At 33.3% G+C, this 21,156-nt stretch overlaps 1 long non-coding RNA gene across 2 annotated transcripts; it reads left to right on the forward strand.

Annotated features, from left to right (window-relative positions):
- Window positions 1–887: 887 nt before the first annotated feature.
- LOC117101960 lies at window positions 888–19,327 on the forward strand. Of its 2 annotated transcripts, none has more exons than XR_004444343.1 (3): window positions 888–1,219; window positions 16,034–16,151; window positions 17,517–19,327. It is a non-coding gene; the product is annotated as an uncharacterized LOC117101960 (long non-coding RNA). The 2 variants fall into 2 exon arrangements; XR_004444344.1 differs by having other exon boundaries at window positions 17,540–19,327.
- The last annotated feature ends 1,829 nt before the right edge of the window (window positions 19,328–21,156 follow it).

Consider the following 21,156-nt stretch of genomic DNA (forward strand, 5'->3'; position numbering starts at 1 on the left):
GGTTCCTGGTGGCAGGCACATCAATACCTGTCTCTTATACACATCTAGATGTGTATAAGAGACAATCTATGACCTAAATTACATTAGAAAACATTATTTTGGTACACTAATTCACTTTTGCAATCCCCTTCCTTAAATATGCCAGATTTGACCTTTGACCCCACATATCTCGAAAAATCCCCCTCCCCGGACCGATCAACAATCAGATTCGTAATCTACGTCAAAAAATACATTAGAAAAAGTTGGTCTGGTAAATTCTGCAAAAATGTGACACCTTCCTCCAAATCCGACCGGTCTATTTTGGCTTATTGCTGTTTTGGTCATTGCCATTTTGACTTATTGCAGTTTTGGTTTATTGCTGTTTTGACTAGAATAAAAAGCTTTTATTTATTTCGATGATGTTTTTGCATCAGGAAATTGTGAAAATGTAAAGATTGTATTTGTTGAATCTTAAAAAACTGAAAAATTTAATACTAGGCCTAGGCCCTAGGTTGTTTTAGGAAATGTTATATTTCCGACATGCCCTTGCCCTACCCTCTAGCTAGTGCATTAAACTAGTGGGGTTAAAGTTTTTAAGGGTACATAGAAAAAATTATTAGATTATCACTTCTTTAAAAAAAAAAATTGATGAGGGCAGGAGGTTTTTTTTTTTTTTATAGGAACAATAGAGTATTGTTGTTTCTTTAATTGATGACGGAGGGACTGTTTTAATTTGCAGGCCATTCTCTTCCTACTTCGGTCTTGGCAGGGTCTAGGACTATCCTAGAATAGTACCGTAGTTCCCTAGATAATCCCGCTCTCTATGAATGCAAAATTGGCCCAATTTTGTTGGGTGGGATTATACGCGGGGATTCCTGTGTGCATGAACAGAACGAAAATGACAATAGTTTTTTGAAGTGGCTGATGCATTTAAATAACTGCCCTACGATTCAATGGTTTATCCAAAACTATATTCCAGTGAAGAAATGAGACTTTATTTGAGCCTAGGCATAGGCATCCCACTGTTGTCTTTAAAAAGTATATTCACATAAAATTTATTATATTGCTCAAAGATATTCATGTTGATAAGTAACACTATTCTCTTATTTATTATAGACTAAAGAAATGTAGGCTAATAGAGTGAGTTTTTTTAATGCTTGACCACCTCTAATTACATGAACAACTTACCTTGGTGGACAACAAAGTTTGAAAGTCAAGCATGAACAATAAAGCAGGGCTGGTAAGTATTCCCTGAATAATTACAGTACCTGAATGTACCACATATTCTAGTATTGGAATTTACCTAAAAATATAATTGTAATAAATCAATAAGTGTGTAGATCTTTCAGTGATGGGGATACAAGGCCCCACTTAACTTTTTGTGAAAAATCTGTATTCTGTGTTAGAGAGATTTGCAGGTGAAAATTGTAGGAAACCTATTTTCTCTAGGGAGGTTCCTGAAACTTAATATTCAAGAAATTTAAGGAAATGCGTTCTCTGCGACTTTAGATCATCTTTTTATGACCAAAAATTGTTTAGATCTGATTTTTTTTTCTGCAACGAATTCTTTTACACATTTCAATATATAAATTAAATTAATTGCCATAATGTATGCATTCGTGGGAAATCGGTGTTGTCATGGTAACAAAACTGACAGTAGTGCAACTCTTCCAGTACCTTACCCTGCAAGTTAAGATATTTATGTACCTTTGCAGTAAAATGTGAAAATGTTTGAATAATAATGCATGATTAATGCCATAAACTGGCTAGTGCAAACATATATCAAAGTATTGTACTTATAAGGATTGTAACAGAAACAATTTTATGTTTTGGAAATAAAGTGTTTGTTTTACAGTACTACCTATGAACAAAAACATACTGTAGGTAGTATTTTAAGATGACAATATTGAAATCATGTTGGTTGCATACTTGCAAATGTGTTAAATGAACTTTAGACAAAAGATTAGCATAAGTCAACTATAAAATTTTGCATGGAATACAGTATCACCAACAAACAAATTTAAAACACATAGTAATGTGGAGAGGTAGAAGATAAGAGTCATAGGCACTCTGTTCATCAATTGATTACAGCTTTAGTCGATGGCAGCCTAATCAACCTTAATAAACTAGCTGACATACTGTACACTGTGACAGAAAAACTTAACCGTCAAATAACAAAGCGCTTCCTTTTTTTTGTTGCTCATGTTCATGCTTATAAATATTAACGCTTTGGTCATGCAATGTTTAGTACCTTACAGCATAGAGAAAAAGAACAGGCTATTTTCTGTATGCTTACAGTGTGTATTGGCTGTAAAGATCTGAAACTGCAAAGCAAGGGACAGCCTGGCAACCAATTAACAATTGCTGCAAAGCTCATTAGAGTTTCTGGTTTTGTTATTTTGGGCCTGATTACTCAGGATACAAAATCACCTGATAATAGTGTCTACCAAAATGCACCACACAAAATCTAGTTGATTGGTCCTACAAAGTTAAAAAAAAAAAAAGTTTATTTTATTTTTTTTAATTGCAATTTTAAACAAAATACAAAAAAGACAGTACCACTACACCAACAAAAGTTAATCCTTTAAACTACTACTGGTACTAAAATAATGCAAAATTTTAAAAACCTGATAGAATTATTTTAGTAAAGAAAAGATAACATATACCAAATGTAAAGCCACAATTCAAATGATAAATTGGTACTCTCTAGATGGGGTTAGTTGATGGATTTCTGAGCTTTGAATAAGTTAAAATTGACAGTAACTCTGAAAGTAACATCATAATTATTGATGAAACACACTTGGTAATTTATTGGTATTTTTTTTTTATTCAATCTTTTCACAATTTCATCTAATTATGACAATGACATAAAAATCTCTTTAATTAAATAATAAGCCACTGAATACTATTGGCCATCCTTAACAATGGCATGGAATGTGCCAATTGATAACTTCAGTACAGTAGTTCAAAGTTCATAACCATTGTTTACTTAATTCTGCTCTTTCTACTGAAATCCTTTTTTTTTTTTTTTTTTCTAGTTTTTGGTGCTTTACAAATCAATGGTTTAGGATGTTTCTATATGCATGTTTTCCCTTTCCTTCACTAACGGCTTTATTTGTGTATGCGTCTGCTTCTCCCGGGGGCCTTTTTTTTTTTGTACCAGTGATCTGGATTTATTACTCCGAAAAAATGGCATATAAGCTATTATAAAATATTTTTTTTAAATATACAGTGAATTACATACAATTGAATTACTTAGTTTGTCAAGTAGGCAAAATCATCAGCTTTCATTTGAATAATACAGTATTATTATGATAAAACATTTTCCTTACCAATATATCATATACCATCAAGGGCTTATTTATTTTGGACGGCCAACAATTATTTAGGACGGCCACTTTATCTGTGATGGCTTGCACGGCTTGGCCTACTTAGCTAGGCCTAGTCTAGATCAGCCCTGGTCTGCCTTTAACAAATTCTTTATATTCTTAGAATCTATCGATTGTTGCATTAAACTAAAGCTAACTCGTATTAACGTATGATAAAACAACCTTTATTGATTGAATTTACGTTGTTTTCATACTGACATTCGGTGGGGATTCCCAAAAAGTTAAGGCTTAAACCATTGTCTATCCAGTGAAAATTTCCCTTACACCGCATATGTTGTGTTAAAAACATCATGCCCTGCTGGAAAATGGACGGTTGCCCACAACGCATGCACATGGCTCATGCAAATACAGAACTTCGGTTTCCCCGAGATATTGTTCTTGTTCGTAACTCCCTGGTATAATTAATTCATAAAATACCATAAAGTAGATTTGTTGTAAATATTACAAATTAAATTTTAATAATCAACAACAGACAATAGACCTAAGCCTATATATCTCTCGATTCGGAGGACCTAGAGTAGAATTCACACTAGACTAGGGCGAGAGATGAAGGTGCATTGCATAGCTTAAAATAATAATGTGAGTAAACAACCGTAGCCGTGTGCAGTCTATGTATACAATAACTTAAACATCTTTGTGATAGCTAATTCAACACAATTCTTTAAAGACAAAATTCCAACATTTAAACATTTTTAAATGAACTCTAAAGGTCATAATTTTGTATTTTTTTTTATTACATAGGGGGAGTCACCCCATCTAAACACACCCCCTCTCAGGGCCATGCCCCTCGGCTGTCACTACGCGACAGGTTTCTCGTCTTCTATTTTAGACGGCCTATTTCCTTTTTCTGGTTAAACCCTGTATACCGTTCCTATTCTTTTGCATACCACTAGACTGACTGGTAATCAAATAAAACATTTTCGTATTAAAAGTTCTGCAAATCAATAAAAACTCAGTTTGGTCAGAGTTTCATTGGAAATAAACAAGAGCGACCGCTTACCATTCCGCGTTTTTGAGGTTTCCTTTATTCAGCGTTTAATGTTATTTATAAATTTTTTTTTGTATAAATGAACATTCTAAGATATTTGAGAGCTGGTTGAAAACAAATTTGGAAGAGCTAATGTCTTAATATTGAGAAAAATAAAACTTCTTAAAATTGAAAAAAAATATATATAAATTTGAATACCAAGACACTATTCAAACTCATGTCTTTCGGTTCTTTAGAACACATCCTTAACCGACCGCGCCATCCATGTGACTTGCCATATTAGTGGTAATTGCAGTAATGTACAGTCCTTGCTGAAACCCCTAGTGTAGGGGATTCACCCTGGAGTCAAACCCTGGGGTCAGAACTGGTGATGCTGGTAACTTGTTCTGGTAACAACAAGCGGACCCAAAAACTGTTCTTTTTTAAATGAGCTATTTAATATTTTGATTGATCTTTTACGTTTTCCATGTAATATCTTTAACTGTAAGCATACATAAATATTATTCATAAAGAATTATGTTTTCTTTGCTATTATTAGTAATAATTGCTATATTTTTCCTAGCATTAAGATCAAAATATAGTATTAATATTGTGTTAGCTTTAGGTTGGTTGCTTCTTGTAAATTAGCTTTATTGATATGTACATCCCTCTGATTGCATGATTATTATATTTATAACATGTACCACTGCTGATCTCATGATTAATTTATTGATACAGTACAAAATACAATGCTGTGGCTTTGAACACATGGTTAATTTATTCATAAAATGTGTCCAAATATAAGAAATGTTAATAAATTAAACACAGTAGACTGATATTGGCGCATAACAAAATAAATCCTGGTTGTTCAAGACCTCAAGCGCAAAAGCTTTTAATTAACTATAGAGGGCACTATACTGGTACAGTATTTCTGGTGTTTCCATTGACTATTTTATATCATCTAAACAGGACATTGCACATGAAGTATTGTACAGTTTGATTAATACATAGGGCTATATTTTTATTGGCTCACCCCTGCATCTCTAGTACTACTTCATTGGTATGGTTAAAAAAATGTAACATTGCATTACTATGGGATGCAGAAAGTTCTAGGATACTGTGTACAGTAAAGTCCATTATTATATTTCTGTGGTTTTTTCCTTAACAATTAACACTGCAAAAATAAAAATAAAAATATCCAGCAGGCAACTACTATATTAATGCTATCAGACTGTTATTTACCATACAGTTAAGAAACTCATTTTAGAGCTTTAGAATAATGCACTTAAGTATCCTATAAATGGTAATTCACATACATCTACAAACCTCAATATACGTTGGAGATAAGTTTATTATAAGTTACATATAAGTTCGAAGCACGTTACTCATAGGTTAGAAATACATTTTGACTTTTGAGTAACTTACAAGTAACATGTGTCAACGTGTGTCAATGATCGCTTAACTTACTACAACTTATGGCCCGCGTATGCAGAACGTATGAGCCATACACTGGCATACGTCGAAAAGTTTTGTGCATGCACAAGCCTTTTCGACGTAATCGCCGTACTAGGACGTATACCAGCATGCTTCAGCGTATTCGCCATTTTTTTCATACGTCAGCCTACGCTGGCTAAATCGTCAAGGTGTGACAGGGCCATAAGTTATTAGCTTTCAATTCAAAATTATAATGATTATATTGCAGTTTCCTCACCAATTCATACTATTGTTGCAGTACTCTTTGCATTAGATCCTTACATGTAATAGGTTTTTGTACTAATTATGACATTTGAAGTGCTTATTTGAATGGATCAAAAAATGACAACAATTAAAATGGAATATTCTACACAGATACCAGACCAAGTTTTTTTTAAGATTTGTTCTGTTTTGTTCTTAGTCACTTCTTGACCAACCATTATTGTGAATTTTACTTTGTCTTTGTAGCCTGTGTAGTAATGCCTCTTCTTAGATTGTAATTTTTCTGCATCCATCTTATATGTTATTGTTATTAATGTTTTTAGTATTATATTAAATTATACGCTTACATTTTTATTTAAAAAAATATATATTATATTGTTGAAGTTGTTGTTTTTATTAAAGGCCCTGTATTGTTGTTTAAATGCTATTATCTGCGAAGCAGCCAATTCATATTCTTGACAGCAATTTGACCTCTGAAAGGTCATTGTTTGTCAAAAAACAAGGGCCTAAGACGACTGAAAAGCGGAGTTTCCTTCTTTCGTTCTGCCGGGTAAAATCAATTACTTTAGGCGACGTTTGTAGACTAACCTACATGTACCAACGTCCTTATGTTGCGACGCTCGAGTATTAATATTCGGCGTTTACTATATTTCTAGTTTTCCTATTTCTACGTTTAATCGGCCCATGTCTCAGCCACAATATTTTGAGGCCAATATTATTTACGAACCCAGGTAAACTTATTTACTAGCCTATTTCAGCGTGCTAATTATTACATTTAGGCGACGCTTGTTGCTCGATAAAACATAAACAATATGTGAAATATTAAATATTCAAGACATAAAAGTTAAATTGCATGTTCAAATTGTAATCCTATTTTTTAAGTCAACAAAAAATTTTGTACTAAAACAGGCAGAATCTTTAACTTTTTTATTATTTCATCATCCATGCCTTTGTTTTTATATTAAATTTGGCATCTATATTACAATCAGAAAACTATAATTTGTACTGTACCATAATTTTATTTTAATAAACACCACAGGACATTTACTGTTCAAAATGTTTTTTATGGGGAGGGGGTAAATTAAAAAAAAATGTATGTGACATTTCCAACTTTATACACCCCTTACTGTAATAATAGTCTACAATGTATACGGTAATAAAGTTTGATTAGTACTGTACTCCATTTTTGAAAATGTATCACAAATTGTTGACCCATATAAATAGACTTTTATGTATTTTAAATATGTTACGCTTCTATGTTTTTAAATATTTTTGCTAATTTGATTTCTGGACCACAACATTGCATGTGGAAGAGGTAAAGTGTAAACTCGGACTCGTCTCGACAGAGGAGTAGTCTAGGCTAGCCTTATCCTACTCTAGGCCTAGACTAGCTACGATGGTATAGGCCTAGCCTTGAAGGGACGAAGGTCCAAATGAAAAACAACGTCGCTCCTTGATAGCTAACATTGTCTATTAACATCACAATAATTCATTATTAGACCTATAGTTGTTTTTTGAATTGTACTCCACAAATCTCAGCCGATACCTCGCACAACTCGTTAACGTCTCGTATCTATTGTCGTGACGTCATTGCTCGCTGGCTCACACTTGTGATGTCTCGCACTTGTGATCAAATAACACGCTGGCTTGCACTTTGGCAACACTCTTTGGCAGTCAACTCGCCCTAGAAAACCCGCCCTTGGAAACTTGCCCAATAAAAAAATGTACACTTCCATATACCATGCAGTCTTCAAAATAAAAATTGTAACCTTTGGTAATCAACTACATTTTCCACATACATAGAAATTTTTGAAACTTTATTAAAAAACCTAAACCATAATTCACCACTATAGACACTTTTTAACAAAAATTAAAAATTACGACTTTGTTACCCAATGAGATTCTAATATAGACAATGGGTCGTGTCTCATATTATTTGTTATATTTTTATTATTCATTATTTTCACTTGACGCACATAAATAATTTTGTTCGAAGAACCATGCATTTGTACTTCGCAGCACTTCACTTGCAATTTGCAATTTCTAGTCGTTACTCATTTTACTGTAAAATGTTCAGTTAGTCCAATAAAATAATTCTTTAACAATTGTCTTATTGGTAACAATAACATCATCTAATATTAATAAACTATTTTTTAAGCATGCATTCAATAGCACTTAAGGTACTCAAAAGAAGGAGGTTACCAATATTACAGTGAACCAGCTGAAACAAAAAAAGTTTTTAAGTTGTGAAAAAAAACCCCTTCTTTGACATTTTAGGACACTAAGTTTATAATGGGAGGCAAGCATTTTAACGACCATACAACAACTCCATTCTAAATTTCTGTTTGGACAGATCTCTCAGTATAGAGCAGTGTTAAGGTTCTCAGAGTTAAGTGCTTTGCAACTGCTAAAAAATGACTTTTATTGTCCTATATGACTATTTAAACACACCCAACCCCCTCCCCCACCCTCACAAAAAAACCTCATTGCTTCTTATATGCATTTTTTAAATTTTATTTATGAGCATTTACTGTAATTTTTATTTTGTGAATACCAATAAACCCAACAAAGTGAGTGGGTACCAAATAATACACTACTAATTTGTTTCGGCAGATCAGACGTTACATCCTTTTATGCACAAGAAGGGGAGAAGACTCTTTTCATTTTTCTATTTGTCAATTTTAATTGTATTCTTATTAAATAATATTTTATTTATTTGATACAAATACATCCAGAATTCACTTAGATTACAATAAAATAATACATAAAAAAATAAGTAATTAGAAACACACAATCAACTACTGTATTTCTATTAAAATTATTACTGCTACTGTTGTTGGTAATGTTGTTAAAACCAAGGGTAGGAATGAGAAATCCACCCCTGACAGGGACGGCGCTAGCAGGGGTCCAGGGGAAAAAGGACTCCCTCAGGGACCTCTGGACTCCCCTGCTTGGACCCCCTGTCGGGAATTTCCTGCAAGGTCGTTTTGGAAAATGAAATCTAGACTGCCGAAAATACAATTTAGGTATGCCTTACTAAGCTGTAAAATTTTAGGGATTATAACCTGTTTAGAGCGAGCAGTGCTACCATATGTGCGAGGTGTTGTACACTATCGCAATAAAAAAAATTCATTAATCAACACAATTTTTCCACGGGAGGGTGGGGGGGGGGGGGGGGGGGTGGACCACTTGTCGGGGAGCTTGGACCCCCTCGTCGGGGAATTCCTTGTGGCACCCCTGATAACCTGATTTTGATTGATTGAATTTAATTTTGATTGGTCCTTTTTGACTGTTGTTATTGTTATTTTTTGAAGGATGAAGAATTTAACAGTGAGCCAGCTAAAAATATAGAGCAAATTTGTGATATTGAGCTCTGTGAATAATTAATAATGTCGAGGCATTTGTGTTAGTTTCTGGTTTCTCTGCAAATTTCAGTATACAGTATGATAGTGGAATGAAATTTAATAACTGGCACAGGAAATTAGAAGATCAACGAAACGTTTCACCTTTTAAACTTATTTCAATGAAAAGTTGAATTGGTTTGACAGGGAGAAGAAATAATGTGCTATATTTGTTTTTTATTTTATATTTTATTTAAAGACTATTTTAAAATATTGAAAAACAATCAAATATTTTATTAAAACATCAATTTGTTTATTAAAGAGTTTAATTACTTTATGAGACAAATATAAAAAAAATGCATTTTTTTACTGATTTATAGTGGTTTTTTTCTTTAAAAATCATTGAGTTTATTAAAGAATTTAATTACTTTATGAGACAAAGAATAAAACATGCATTTTTTTTACAGATTTATAGTGTTTTTTTCTGTAAAAATCATTGAGTTTATTAAAGAATTTAATTACTTTATGAGACAAAGATCAAAAAATGCATTTTTTTACTGATTATAGTGGTTTTTTTTCTGTAAATATTATTGTCAGTCTACTTGCTTGTATGCATAATATATTAATTGGTTAATTGGTAAGGAAAAGCTTTTTTTTTAATGCCATTTGTAAGTATTTCAAAATATATTTATAAATAATATATCTTTTTACGCAATACTGACAGTAAATATAAATTGTCTTCTTTTTTTAACAACTATGTTATAAATGCACTCCTATTGTAAATTGTTTCTTTATTATGTTTTTATCAATTTTTTTTCTTGTAATTTCACACTGTGCTGGCTTTTCTTTCTCAGAGTACATTAAAAGTTAAAGGTGATATTTCAAATCACTTATACCTGAAGAACCTCATCCCTACTACTATGCAGGTTTTAGAAGTTCAGTTGCAATATTGTCCCTAAAATTGTATTGTATTTGTTGCAGCATATATAATTTTTATTATTTTTTGTTGTCTGCCAAAGAAGCCAAATTATTTTGATTGTGATACGTCTGTCCATATAACTAATAAATGGATACTGAACTTTGTTGATTAATTAACTAATACTCTGAACAAACTGTGTTTAAATTAGTCTGCAATATATTATTCTTAACATGCTATTATTGTAGGCCTACTTACAGTAGGCCACAAACAAACTGTGTGATATTGCTCATCAATATCCCCTTGGATCAACACATATATTTCTAACACTTTCTAGGTTTATGATTTTCATCTTGATATAAAATTATATATCTGCTCTATTTTGGAACCATAATTAATTTATCAAAACCCAACCCAATGTTTCATTTGAACTTTTATTATGTTTATTTATGTTTATATTTTCCTTTTAAGTTTTTTTTTTTACTTTTGCAAATGTGGCTTGAAATAAATTTTCCTATTTGTATTCATTATAAATATGAAATAGAATATTACACCTTGAAAATCATTTTGTATCAACATTTGAAGAGATTATTAATTTCAGGTAGAGTAGGAATTCATATCTTAGTGCTTCATTAATATGTTAAGATAATAATGGTCTCATAATGTCATACATTGCAAGTCCCTATCTTTTACTCTTCTCTGGAGCCAAGGTCATAGAAGTGCTAGGGATCAACTCAGAAATGTTTGTTACAATGGAAATCGAGTATTATAGCTGAGTGAATTATGAATGTGCAGTGAGGACCTGTCTATCGAATTATTCTGTGTATTTGGCAGAAAATAAAAACCAAACAATATTTAATGAATATCGGTATGATAAAGCAGTGTACGTTTTTTTAAATGAATCTCAATAAGTAGAAACAATAGGCTTAAACTTATAAAGCAGTTTAAAAACAAGTTTAAAATGTATTTATTTATATTTTCTGTCGTTGGCATTTTAGAAATTGAAAAACTGCATTTATATTCTATTTTGCTCTTTATCCTATGTTGATTATCTCATTTTAAAGGAATGCAAATGCCTGTCAATGCATTTAATTATACTGTAGAGCAGTTTTAGGATGGTTATATTATTTCAAAAAATTACACAGGCACTATTCAAACAGAACAGTACTAGTACCATGCTTTTTTGTAATATTTTCAGGCCCAAGGTGGACCTACTAGGTCTAGTATCGGTGGACCTACTAGGTTTAGTATCTGTGGACCTACTAGGTTTAGTATCTGTGTTATCATATCATAAGATCAATGGTGTTATCAATAAAATCAGATAGGCCTACAATATTGTTATGTGTATTTCCTCATTTGAGTATCTCATTGTTTTTTGGGATTTTATTTTTATATTAATAAGTCTTGTTTTTCTCATTCCTGAAAATGACATGGTAAAGGGTTGATGTTAAAAATCACAGCTTATCTCATTAGATTTTGTTCCAATTACTATTTGTGTTTATCAGTATAAAAATCATTATGCAGTAAGCCTACAATTGTTTTTGTTACCACTACAATCAATCCTTTCTAGAACTATATGTGTATAATTCATCAGGCCTACTCTTAATACTGTAGTTCTATTTTATGGTTGCTTTTAATTAATCCCCATCACCATCCTTGTGCATGCTTCTCTCCTCCTTGGTGGTGCATTCGATGGCGTATCTCTGGGGAAGAGGGGCGCAGGGGCGCACACCCCCAAAAATTACTCGCACCCCCAGTTACCCTCCCCCCCCCCCAGAAATCACAGTCGTGTGGTTAAAAATCACCTAAAATCACCTTATCTTGCTGTCTCTTATACACATCTAGATGTGTATAAGAGACAGCTCATGCACTCTCCTTTGTGTTGTATGCACCCTCCTCCATGATGCTTTATGCACCCCTTCCTACTGTATGTATTCTTTTTCCCTCCCCTCCCATGTATTCTTAATTCTGCCTCCCCTAAGTATTTTGTACTTTTCTCTGGCCCTATAATTTGGTTGTTCATTCATTCATTTTATTCAGCCAGGAACAATATATATAAGCATAAGAATAGTAATGAAGTAATGTCATGGAAACAAGCAGAAAAGGGGAGGAAATACAATATAACATTTGAAATGTCATATATTAAAAAACTGAGTGGCAAGAATCCAAATTATTAAAAAGTTCAAAGGCAATTTTTCATCCTTTCTTGTGATTTTTTTTTGTTCCCACCCCCACTCCCTGTGCTTCACTTCTTGTTCAGTCATCATTCTATTCTTCCTCCACTTTTTTCATCAATTTATTTTTAATATCATTTTTTTCCCATTTAACCATATTTCCTTTAGTTTTATGGTCACCAGGCTCAACCTCATAAACTTTACACTTAGTTTTAATTTAATGGTGACCTTTTCTGTACAAGAAAGAAACTTTCTTGAGTATTATTCATCATTTACCTACCCCAGAACTACAAACATTGGTCAATATGCAAATAATATGTCATATCCCATCATTCCGTAAGGCTCTGTCTTCATTTTTTGTACCTTATTTCTTCAACCCTGTTTTTTTCCTAACTTATGATCCTTTTATGTCAACTGTTGAATGAACAAATTCAATGTTATGAATGAATTATCAATGGTTTTTCTGTATTTTAGCTAAACAGTATGTAAACTACAATGTGTTAAGATGCTGATACAATTTACTGTTTCATGAAACTCAGGGGAAGAAGCCTTTTGTGAGATGTGGTAGTCTCCCAGAAATCAGTATGGTATCCTACATTTAAGTGAGCAAGTGAAAAAATTTCCCACAGACTTTCAACCCATGTTTCACAAATTCCAGAATATGTTTCTACTACTGTATCGGTTAGGTTCACACTAAAGCCTTAATATCCAGTTCCGAAGCTAACCGTTAGCCCGACCTCTTAGCGCACTTGTAAGAACTTGCGAACTGTTAGCTCTAATCGTTCCCAGTAAGTGGATACGCTTTCGGTTGAGCTCATTTCTGTCATTAACCAATCAGATGTATAAATTTCCAATTTCCTATTGGCCAGTGATCCCACCGTCATTTTCTTGATATCTGGATCAGGGATTTTCTTGCATGAATGCAACGGTGAGCGCGTATCTTAATAATCTGGATCCTGTTCACCGTTAGATGGTGTGTGTGAACATACAACTATTACTATTATCTTCCTGAAGTGGGTTGTGCGCTGAAAGACTTGGGATACCCATGAATCAATAGGTTTTCTCAAAAAATATATAAGTACTGTATCTAAATTCAAATATGATACATTTTTTACTGTTGATGCAAATTTAAAATATTTCTGATTTATGGTAACTTGTAAAATATATTTTGGAATTGCTGTAGGAAAGACAGCTATATAGAAAGAAAAAAAACCTTAGAAAAGTAATTTAACAGGTAAAAGAAAATGTTTTAAAATATGATTCAGATTCTATTTTAAATTTATCGTCATGGAACACATTAATGGTGTCATGAAAATTTACGATAATGCTTTTTGAGTGCTTTCATATTTAACAAGGGTACTAGCAGTATAATAGAATATATTGTACAAAATACTGATGCTGTCCAGTAGTAGTAGTAAATAATTATTATTATCATAAATAAACAGTTTTATTTCATTCAAATTAATTAATTTGGTAATTTTTTGCTTTTTATGATATTAATCCAACAAAACTTTTCTTACAATTATTGCTTTTATATCTTACCTTATTTAATAATGGTTTATAAATTATTGGGTAATTATAATTTAATATGAGGGCATCGCTTTTTTAACATTTATATCGCATTGTCTTCATTCATGTGGCATATAGAACTGAGTGCGATGTATGATAGATGGTGAAGATAGTCATCCTAAATTTTAGATATGATTCATTTTGTGGTCACCAAGTGGGTGCAGAATCAATCACCTCAGTGTACAAACAGGGAGGTTCTGTAAGAGGTGCAAACCCCTCCGCTCATTTGGGAGTTGCTTTCCTATTCAAGCATATAATTTGATAACACAGACCAGCCATTTCAAATAACTCACTCCACCAGTTAGGCATAACTGTACAAGCTCCTGAGTGAAAAGCAGGGAGGTAATTAATGTCAGCATCTCCCCATCTTCCTGGTGTTTTGCTCAGGCAGTGTGACAAACATTGGACACAGCCTATGTCTTACCACTTTTACATGAGGAAAATTGTGGTGTTGATGATAATAACAATAATGATCACTTATAGTGAATTGATATTAATAAAAATGATAATAATTTTGATAAAGATTTCTTTTTGATGATCCAAAAATTGAATTGAATAAATGCGTAAACTTACGTTTTTATTCTCTAGCTTTCGCTGTTTTCAACACAGCTTAATTATGAGTGAGTCCATGCACCTTGGGAATCTTTATCAAATACATATAGAGATCCAGATGAACCTTTTCACCAATGATAATAATTTTATTTATTTGAGCGCCATGAAATCACCATAGGTATTGTTTTTTGCCCGATGCCATTCACAACTCCAGAGTGACATGGTAATGGGGACGGCAAGTATACCGTACATGTTATATGAATAAAAATAATAATAAGCAGAATAATATAGCAATAAAGTATGATCATTTTTTGTAGTTTTTGAATATATTTATTTTGCCGGCGGAAAACAGATCTCTATACATACATGGACGAATGAAAGTATCTGAGTGTGACATGCTTAATTTTATTCATTAGAATTTACAATCACATTACTCAGTTTTCTGAGTAGACAACAAAATAAATAAATTAATCAGCTGAAAAAACACATCTGTAGTACCATGATTCTACAATGTGCAGAAGCGTTTGTTTTAGCAATTGTGTGTTTTCTGTACAACAAACCATAGTGACTTATACTTAAAGTGTGAATGGTGAAAGCATTCAAATGATGATCATTTCCATGTTACAAAGTACCCACTTAGAGAGTGTAGCTAGATGAATCTTACAGTTTGTTGACAGAAAATACTGGATGTCAGTATCTTTAAAATACTCTTGAACTTGCTATAGAACCTCAAGGTCAAAATTGTCCTTACAACCACTAAATATTTCAAAATAGATTCCAAAAATATGCCCCTTTGATTTTCGAAATAATTGGTGTGTCATGAATGAGATATTTTTGGATGTTAATGAATGAATGATATATTAATGTTTCCAATTTAGTGAAGGGGATGCTTTAAAAGTGCTCTTAATTTCCTCTTTTTTGGGAGGGGGTGTTCCTTTATTGATCTGGTTTGTTTTTTTTTTCTTTTTTAAGGACTAAAGTTGGTTGTACTTATCAGTGTTTTTATTTTCAATTACTGTACAAATTGTAATATAAAACTACTCTTTGGAAAAGAAGATGGCTAACACATTGATCTCTGTTTCTTGTGTCTACAACAAGTACTAGTGCAGTGGCCGCATAGAGCAATATTAATTACCTACTATTTGGATTCAAATTTCCAACAATAACTATATGTATTCCGCCATTGAAAATTTATGATGAGTACACAAAATTATATATAATTTTGCTATCATTAACATAAAGTGTGATTGAAATTAAAAGTAAAAATTATGTTAAGATAAACATGCACATATAACTATGTATATAGGCCTTATACCCATCTGACGTTTATAGAAATTAATGAAATTAGGTTTGTGAGTGCAGTGTGAAGTGCTCAAGTCTGTAGGCTATTTTTCAGCTTGGGGTGAATGGCATCATATTGTTATTCATTGTTATTATGTTCTGATTTTCAGATTTAAAGTAAAAGCCTGTGCATGTAGGAATCCTAGTAAACATGTGATCAGGTGCTGGATATGTCTACTGAAGCATGACTTAGGAGCTGGCTATGTACTGGGATGTATCAGCAGACAGGTACAGTACAAATTATGGTACTTCATGGACTGCACAATGGCATTTATGAGCCCAATCACACTTAATAGTTACATCGGCTCAGGGCCATCTTGTACCATAACATTCATGTAAAAACCAGGCACAAAGAAGGAAATGTGAACATTCGCAGTGCGACCCTGAGCCAACTTTAAAAAAATACTAACCGCGAACGGAACAGCCATTTTTAGTCGGCCATTTAGAGCGGCCCTGGGCCGATATATGTGTGACTGGGCTCTATTTTACCGTAGGCCTACAAAGTGCAAGGGAAATATATTCTGTACTGTGTAATTGTAGTGTAGGCCTATATTTACGAAAGTATAATACACACTCCAAGTATTGAAATGCACGCCATTGTGTTAGGATTCAATATTTCGACATTAATTATGTCATCATCAGGAATGATGAGATATTTATTATATTTACATTTCTTAAATTAAAAATGGGATATACAGTCGAACAATTTTTTTGGGTATTCAAAACAAAATTTATTTTAGGTAAATTTAAATCACTTAAAATTAATATTTGAATTTGTGGTGATATCACAATGTAACAATATGTAATAAGGATGAGGGGGTAGGCTTAAGGGATTTCAAAAGCTTGACCAACAGAGGCAAGGGTATTTTGAGGCAGGGTGACCATGGTGCAATAAAAGCAAGGGAAAGGCCATCTGGTGACAGGGAAACCAGGGGCCATGGGCCACCATGGGCAGGACCACAAGCAATAGGGCAACCAAGGGCTGGGTCACTATGAAGCAGGCCTACCAGAGGCATGGTAACCAGGGGTAGCGTCTCCCAGGGCAGGGCCAACAGAGGCAGGGTCACCAAGGGGCTACAATAGGTCACCAGGACAAGGGTCACAAGGATAATGCCATCAGGGCCTTCATTTCATTAGGTATTAAATTTAGTACAGTTAACTGTGGAACTTTTTCTCACTATCCCTTTTAGGATCTGTCACTACAATAAACCCTCCTCCGAAGAGCTTGTTAAATAACATTGGTAATGATAAATTTATAATTTAATTGGTTAATTCAATTTATATATTAGACATTAAGGATTCCATTGGATTAAAGAGTATGAATGAATTTGATCCTTGCTACTGGTTATGGTATTATGCTGTAGACTTAAATCATGGACCTTGCTTAAATTAAGGCTTGCTGGCATGGTAGTATGACGCTATTATGAATAGCATTATAGTACATCATGGACTATAAGTGTAGGCCTTGGTCATGTGATTATAGAATAAGGATAACTGCACCATTCGATGTATATAAATTAATATACTTTTACTCTACAGGCTGGCTCTAATTAAGACTCTAATATTCAATCATAATCCATGTTTCTTTCCTAGAACCATCTCAATTAATCTTGCAGGACAGATTAAGCATTTCTGAAGCACTGAATGCTCAGCCTAATTTTTTAGGTGGAAGGTAGATCAAAATCAGAGAGAACATTTTTTTAGCAATTGAAAAGCATTTTAGTAGGCAATTAATTGCATTTCTTAAATAATAGTCAAGGAATGTATATTAAATGTATAGTACTGTATTGTATATTCTATACGAAAGTTCTATATTGGGATAAGCCATCCATACCAACAGCCAGTGGATTTATACCATGATATAACGGGCATAATAAAAGTGAACACTGTGTGTTATATGGATTTATGTACTGCACAAACACTGCTGTATCAATCAAAACTGACCTAAGATTATGGCCTGCAAGAATATAATTGTAATCTTGAAAGTAACTTGTGATTTCTGAACATATAGTATCATAGACATTGAAGATTGCCATGCATGAAAAGGAACAGAAGATTTTTGAACCATGATAGTACCAGTCATGGCCACTGAAGATTTTGATATACATCAAGGATTCCAAATATAATTTTGAATGAAATTTTGCAAGAACCATGGAATTTGACATAAATTTTAGCCAAGAACATTAACTGTCACTAAAAGTATGTTATGACATCAAAAGGAACAGAAGATTTGAACCATGCCATTTGTATGGTGTCAGTCATGGCCAAATTGTACCTCCATGGAAGGACCAATGATTTTGATATACATCAAGAATTCAAAATATAACTTGCAGTGATTTTTTTTGCAAGAACCATGGAATTTGACATATCAATTTAGCCAAGAACATTAACTGTCACTAAAAGTATGTAATGACATTAAGAAACAGTAGATATGAACCATGCCATTGTATAGTGCCAGCCATTTTGATATACAATAAGGATACCAAATATAATTTGCAATGAATTTTGAAAGAACCATGGAATTTGACATCAATTTTAGCCAAGGACATTAAGGAAGTATTTTTAGTGTTAATTTATATACTGTAACGAAGACTTACTGTATTTTAACCAAAGGAAGTGGCAAGATCATGTGATTTAGGATTGAATTATTACAATAAGAATGTGCACATAACAATGGGCAGTGAAACAAAAATGGAAACAACTTTTACAATTCTATTAGTCTTAGAATATTCTCTCGGAAGGCATAAAAACAACCAGTAAGGATTCCCAAGAAAACAGTGATCAAGGAGTAGAATTTGTCTGGAATTCACAGATGACATATCAGAATCTATTGCAACTCCCAAGAAAATGGGAGTTAAGGACTGGTATTGAATATATGGCAGTAAGACTTGCTGATAACTGTGTATGACAATTATCTGAACCAGGGATATGGTAGCCTACATAACTTGACCTATGGAGACATACATTTGTACTGTACAGTGAATTATAATCAGTCATTGATTTGTTTTGATGAGCATGATATCAATTGTGGTGTAATAAATGGTATTTGTCATTACAGTATACAATATGTATGGTTACATTAACATGTTTGTTTTCCTGAATAAGAAAAAATAAAAATAATTATAAGAATGTAACACCACTGATGTACTGTATATTGCAGCTAATGGTACTGCTTAGACTTAATTAAAAACAAAACAATGCCATCATATTGTAGCCGTAGGCCTACACTGTCGTAAATTCTGATTGGTGTTATTTCATATCACATAGTTATGTCAGAGCTAGCTCAATTCAACAAAAATCACCTTTTTACTCGTGTTAATTTTACTTTCTCATTGGTGTCTGACTGGTGTTATTTCAAACCACATAGTTATGTCGAAGTTAGCTTTATTAAAAGGTGAAAAGTAGTGTGTGTATCATGGTTGTCTTTATTATTTTGGTTTTCAAATCAGGGGCACACCCCCCCCCCCCATATCACAAAAAAAAAAAAATTTTTTTTTGTTTTTTGAATGGATACTCAATTCTAGAAAGGTTGATTCTATGTCACATCGCGCAAAGCAAAAAAAAAAATTTTTTGTTTGTTTTTTGAATGGATACTCAATTCTAGAAAGGTTGATTCTATGTCACATCGCGCAAAGCATAGCTACAAAGAAAGTTTAAGCGAAGATGCACCAGCATGGAAACTTTCGTGCAATCAATCACTCTCTATCGAGGTCAGCAGGTATGTGCTGTCAGACAACCCCATGCACAGTGCACATCTCCATTGATGACACCCCTTCAGTAGACTTACTCTTTTAATAAAGTACAGTTTTTGTGTAGACAACATTTGACACTTTTGACGTGCAAGTTTTACTTCCTTATTGTTTTCAAGTACAGTACCTATTTACAAGATATATTGTATGATATTGTATAATCCTGTTGTCTCTAATTGACATGAAACAAAGTAGGCCTACCTAAACCTAGGGCCTAGGCAAAAAATGGGGGGGGCATAAGGGGAGTATGCTCTCCCCCCCCCCTATTTTTTGCAAAAAAAAAAAAAAAAGAGGAAAGAAAAAAAGAAAAGAAAAAATTACACCCACAGTGTTGTAAGTCTTCTTCTCCTACCAAAAACACCCAAGGAGAGTGCTATTCATAAATCACTTGGTGATTTTTATGCTCGATGTTGCTGAGAAACTTCATCATGTTTTCTTGAAGTGAAATTTCTCTTTTGAAATGGTGTACATTTATGAGCCTTTGCATGTTGTCAAAGATTATGTTTGAGATGTTCGTGGAAGAGGCACTAAAACCCACAGCTGTGAGTTGATGAATTATTATTAATTTAATGAGACCTTCATAGTTGCATATTGCAGGTACCCTGTATATATTTAAATTTCTTTTAAAAGACATACACCTATTTTTTTCTTTTATTTTTTTTTACTGAAAACCACCATGCTAGATAATCAAAATCGACTCAATACAACCTCATATTCCTCAAATGTGCTGTGCTTCAAGGGGCCTTGGACCCCCACAAGGGGCTCTGCCCCTGGACCCTGCCAGGGGTCCTGGGTGGCCCCCAGGCCCCAGCCTGAGGCTGCTCGCCTCGCTCGCAGATTGCGCACCCCCCCCCCCATTTTCTTGCAGGCTGGATCCGCCCCTGCAAATTGTTGATTAAATCCTCCCTTTTTTCTCTGCCACTCACTCCACAAAAACACTACCCTAACAAAGTACAGTAAACTGTCTAAAGGAAAAAACCAAATACACAAAGCCGAAATATAAAGCCGGGTTTACTCCCAGGTGAATTTATTTGTGCGAATTGAAAGCGCCGGTTCATGCACATTCACATTTCCGAGTTTTTCGCTTCAGTGAAATCAGTAGTTTCTACTTTTTGTGAAGCGAAGAAAATGCGCAACCAATCAGACCTCAGGAAGCGAACCGACGCTTCGATTCGTGCGGATAAATTCGCCTAGTGTAAACTCGCTTGACGGATATGAATATAAATACTAGCATTTACATACAAATGTTTAAAGTTATGTTTTGTAATTAATATGGAAAGAAATTCTATAAAAATAATGATTATTTGATTGCACACTCAGAAGACCTTTACATCTGTGGTACATCAGAAATGAGATCTTTCTCCATGTCATTGAAGACTTTTTAGATTTAAAACTAACATGTAAGTATAAATTACAATAAATAATAAATGACAAAGTTTAAATCATATCCCTTATCATTTATTACATCTACATAATCTCAATGA

The sequence above is a fragment of the Anneissia japonica genome, unplaced genomic scaffold (assembly GCF_011630105.1).
Source record: "Anneissia japonica isolate Jap-2015-1 unplaced genomic scaffold, ASM1163010v1 scaffold997_len2565447_cov190, whole genome shotgun sequence".
Classification (NCBI taxonomy): Eukaryota; Metazoa; Echinodermata; class Crinoidea; order Comatulida; family Comatulidae; genus Anneissia; species Anneissia japonica.